Source organism: Prionailurus bengalensis, chromosome B3 (assembly GCF_016509475.1).
Source record: "Prionailurus bengalensis isolate Pbe53 chromosome B3, Fcat_Pben_1.1_paternal_pri, whole genome shotgun sequence".
Taxonomy (NCBI): Eukaryota; Metazoa; Chordata; class Mammalia; order Carnivora; family Felidae; genus Prionailurus; species Prionailurus bengalensis.
This window is the reverse complement of record NC_057355.1, coordinates 106,733,946-106,738,580: the sequence shown is the minus strand read 5'-3', so window position 1 is coordinate 106,738,580 and position 4,635 is coordinate 106,733,946. Positions and strand designations below refer to the sequence as shown.

Genomic DNA, 4,635 nt, shown 5'->3' with positions numbered 1-4,635 from the left:
AAAATTAAAAAAAAAAAAAAATTCTTATTATATTTTACTTCTGTGTATATTTTGAGGATTACTACGATGGTGAACTTTAAAGTACAGCTAATTCACATTCCTTTCTGTAAAGCATACACATGAACTAAGTGCGGAAAGTCCAGAAAGAGCCTAACCTTGTTTCTAGCCTTAGATTCAAGAGCCTGTCTAATCTGTGAGGTATTTGGAGAAGCAACACTGCCACCTTCTGGTAGATACATGTCACCTTTCTTCCAGCCCTTCAATGGCACTCCTGCCCATCCATACCTGGTGTGTTGATCAATACAGATCTGATTTGAAGTTTTGCAGCCTTTAAATCAAATCTAAATAATATCTTAGTTAAGATGGCTAAAGATAAAGGCCTCTAATTCCCTTTACTTGTTCTCTTTTTGGAGAGGGCTATGATTTGATATTAAAGAAAATCTTACCCCAAGCCCACTATGATATTAGCTTTAAGAACTACTACTTTACTGGAGATATTCTAATAGACATTTACCATGACCAAGAATGTTCTGGAATTAGGGTTGGGGATGAAAGAGTGGATGCAGGAAGAGTATGGTAAAAATTCACAGACAAGTTGTATCAGTCGTGGAAAAAAATGGATGAGCAAGCTGGCCAGACAGCCTGCCTAAGAGGTGAACAGGTAAACAGGATTTTCCACAGTGTGTTTTCAGACTTGTAGCTCATCTTACTTGCAGTTAAATGTTTCCATTTACAGTTGCTGAGTAGTTTTCTGGAAACTCATGTGGACTCGTGGTTTTCCTAGAGCTGGGGCATATAGTATGTGTCAATAAGAATTGATTGCATGAATGAATGCATGTGAAAATGTCTTTGCTTTTATAACCCATTTCTGAAATACTCTGAGGGACTGGTGCCGAAGAGTAGATTGTGAATTTTCCTGATTTTTCTTACCTATTCCCCAGGCCAAACAGTGCTCACGGACCAATCCGATTCCTTTTTCTTCCACTTGATCCATGTAAGGAAACACTGAAGACACTGAAATAGCAAACAAGATCAGTATCTTTTCAAGGGAATGCTATAATGACTGGGGAATTATCCGCCTACAGTAATATGCACCTTTGTCTTTGACTAGGCTATCTTGTAATTCTGGAGGGAGAAAGGCAGCTTGTAGATAACAGAGAGCAATGCAAATATGTCAAGAGACATACAGATAAATTCTGTCCAGTGGAGGGTTGACTTTCTTCCCACTTCCCTCTCCAGAAGCACCAGTTTTGTTTCCATTTGCAAATTCATCTCAGTGTTCCTGATTTATCAACGTCTCTGCTTTTTGGCTTCTCCTCTGAACTACTTGTGAATAAAGCCTTATTCTCTTGACCACCAAGCCATGTGTTATGTCCATTTAACTGGGTTTCCCGTTGAGTTATTTGAGGTCCTCATTTTACTAATTTCCTCATTTAGTTAATGAGTTAAATGGAAAGTTTGTTACCTGTTTGCTTTATATCTATATTAGAGTTATGACTGTACTTTGTTTTTTAAGTTTCTTTAATATTCGACATTAAAACAGAAGTCTGGGACCTCTTTCCATTTTGTTTCTATGGGAACTGCATCACGGGTATTCTGAAATTCAGTTCCCTTGCCCTCTTGGGAGCAGAGGGTGCTGCTGAGACTAACCGAGACCATCTGGTGACAAAATGCAGGAGACTGTCCATCTCCCAGGGTGATGCTCCCTACCCCCGGCTGGGTGACTCTATAATCATCCTAGTGATCCTGCCTCCGTGTAAAATTATTTGTGGAATTCCTTTGCTGGAAGTTTCTTCAGAGCCTGCTGCATATTCTTTGGACTGTCTTGGGTTTGCAACATTGGTGAATTTCACCTGACACCTGGTTTTGGTATTGGTCAGATCTGCTTCAAATTCTAGCTTTCCCATGCACTGGCTGTGGGCTTTCATGCAAGTTACTGGCTGTTTCTGGTTTACTCAACTGTAAAGTAAGGCTGTGGTAAAGAGTGGTTGAAATAATGCATATGTGTCTGACACAGAAGCGCTTCCTAAATCTTACCTATTACTGCCATGCAGAGAGAAAAACATAGCTGGGAACTGGAGGGTCTCCTTTCTTCTTTGACGTTGCTGAATTGCAGCTATGCAGGGACACTATGGGAGTGAAGTTTGAAGGTCATGGTTAATTTCAGACAGCACTGTATCCATATAACCTTCACAGGGCCAGAGGGATCTAAGGGGCTGGGTGGACTGGGTCAGGCAATTTCGTGAAGCAAGTAGACCAGCCCGTAACCTTTTAATTGCTTGATTGTGGGGAAGTCCAGGGAGTCCCGGAGGAGGCCCCAGAAGTCAAAATGTGGTGAGAAGCATGCAGTAGACAAGGGCAGTGGGTGCAGATGGACCACTATAAAAACATTTCAATATTTAATAACTGGTGTGGCTCTGCTGAGTTAAAATCAGCCCTGGGAAAGGGTGGACGAGCTGAATTGGGGTGGGAAGGAAACCTTCCCAGACTCACCCCAGGCATACTCTGTAGGAATGGCCAAAGGCAGCCAGATGACCGAGTAAAGTACTCCTTTACCTTCCTCCTGATAGATTTTATGTGTGCGACGAACAGCTGGTAGGGAGAAGTTCTTTAGTAATAGGCTGGCTTTACCACGCTGCCCTTCTAATACAAGTTTCATGGGCTGGGAGATATTACTACTAAACCAGGATGTAATTAAATAGAGCCTTCTTAAATATCACGGCAGCACAGTACCCTTTAGAGACTCCTCAAAGGTGGCAGTGATACAAACCACATCTACTCACTCCCTTCCCCAATAATTTCCACACAATAGGAAGGGCTGACTCTGAAATTTACATCTCAGGCACAGAAAAAGGAATTCTTACACCAGTGAACCACCAGAGCTGAATTTTAAATTCAAAAGCTGTAGAGTGCCTGGGGGCCATAGCTGACTCTTGATCTCAGCTGAGGTCATGATCTCAAGGTTTGTGGGTTTGAGCCCTGCATCGGGCATCCGTGCTGATGGGGCAGAGCCTGCTTGGGATTCCATCTCTCCTTTGCTCTGCCCCTCCCTTGCTTGTGCTTGCTCGCTCTCTCTCTCTCTCTCTCCCAAAAAAAATGAACTTAAAAAATTAAAATAAATAAATTCAAAAGCCATAAAAGAAGGTTTTGAAGATCATGCGTATTATTATTTTGGTTACTCGGCTGTGTTATTGACGTTTAACTTCAAATATCCAGTAGAGGGCATGAAAGGAATCGTTCAGCTCACTGTATTGAAGACTCGATTTGAACAGCAAAAATGAAAAAGCAAATGCAAATAGACTATATATTGCAACTTTCAGACACAGAACAACAAGTAACCTTTAAATACCAACCTAAAATACATTGCAACCTTTACTTTTTCTTCTTATCTATACCCTTCATTTAAAATATAATACATGTCTCATTTCTCTAGAATTAGATCTATTATATTTATAAAATACACAAAATCATTAAATATCACTGATTTTATTCAGCTGTATTAGAGACAAACTCAAAAACTATATGAAACTTTAGTAGAGACATTATGCTAGGCATTGGAAAAATAATTTTACTCTTTATAACAACTCTAAGAAGCTGATTTTACTTTTTCCATTTTGCTGAGTCTCAGAGAGGCTGCAAATTTCACCATATTTCTGTTTGGCAATCTTCACTATTTCTCATAAAACCTTTGGGAAGTGAGAAATAAATGTTCCTTATGAACAGACTCAGGATCTATAATCCGTTTTTTAAAAAAGTTTATTTGTTTATTTATTTTGAGGGAGGGGAGAGAGAGAGAGAGAGAGAGAGAGAGAGAGAGAGAGAGAGAGAGAATCCCAAGCAGGCTCTGCACTGTCAGCACAGAACCTGATGTGAGGCTTGGACCCACAAACTGTGAGATCATGACCTGAGCTGAAACCAAGAGTTGGACACTTTACCAACTGATGCACCCAGCTGCCCCAGGATCTAGAATCCTTAATTTAGATCATGAAATAACTAGCCTGATCACTTCTGTATTTACATATTTTGCACATTATCTTTATCTGTATTTTTTTCATAGCCAAATCCTGTATCTAGTTGATAATAATGTGTTTCTAATTAATTGATTGATTGATTGATTTGTGTTTTCCTTTCTGATTAGCTTCTTAGTGACTCTCCAAACGCATCAGCACTCTCATATTCATAAAAGAAATCTGTCATCTGTTCTAGAGTGGCAACCTTGTCTTATACCATTCTCTTTATAGCTTGGGGTCACAGTGTTTCTAAGATGAAGTTCAAGGGCCACCTGCGTTAAAACATTTTGAGGAGTTTGTTTAAAATAGAGATTATTGGTGGGGGTGCTGGGTGGCTCAGGTTAAGCATCCAACTCTTGATTTTGGCTCAGGTTATGACCTCATAGTTCGGTGAGATTGAGTCACACATTGGGCTCTGCTTTGATGGTGCAGAGCCTGCTTGGGATTCTCTCTCTCTCTCTCTCTCTCTCTCTCTCTCTCTCTCTCTCTCTGCTTCTCCCCTGCTCACGTTTTCTCTCTGAAAATAAGTAAACATTAAAAAAAAGATGCTTTTAAAATAGAGATTATTGGATCACAAAAAAGATCAGTTGAATCAGAGAATCTTGGGTTGAAGCCCAAGAGATTG

The 4,635-nt window shown here is 40.2% G+C and overlaps 1 long non-coding RNA gene across 1 annotated transcript; it reads right to left on the bottom strand.

Moving 5' to 3' along the window:
• Positions 1-839: 839 nt before the first annotated feature.
• LOC122467960 lies at positions 840-2,533 on the bottom strand. The gene is made up of 2 exons (XR_006293110.1): positions 2,038-2,533; positions 840-1,014 (listed from the first exon to the last, which is right to left on the bottom strand). It is a non-coding gene; the product is annotated as an uncharacterized LOC122467960 (long non-coding RNA).
• Positions 2,534-4,635: the final 2,102 nt, after the last annotated feature.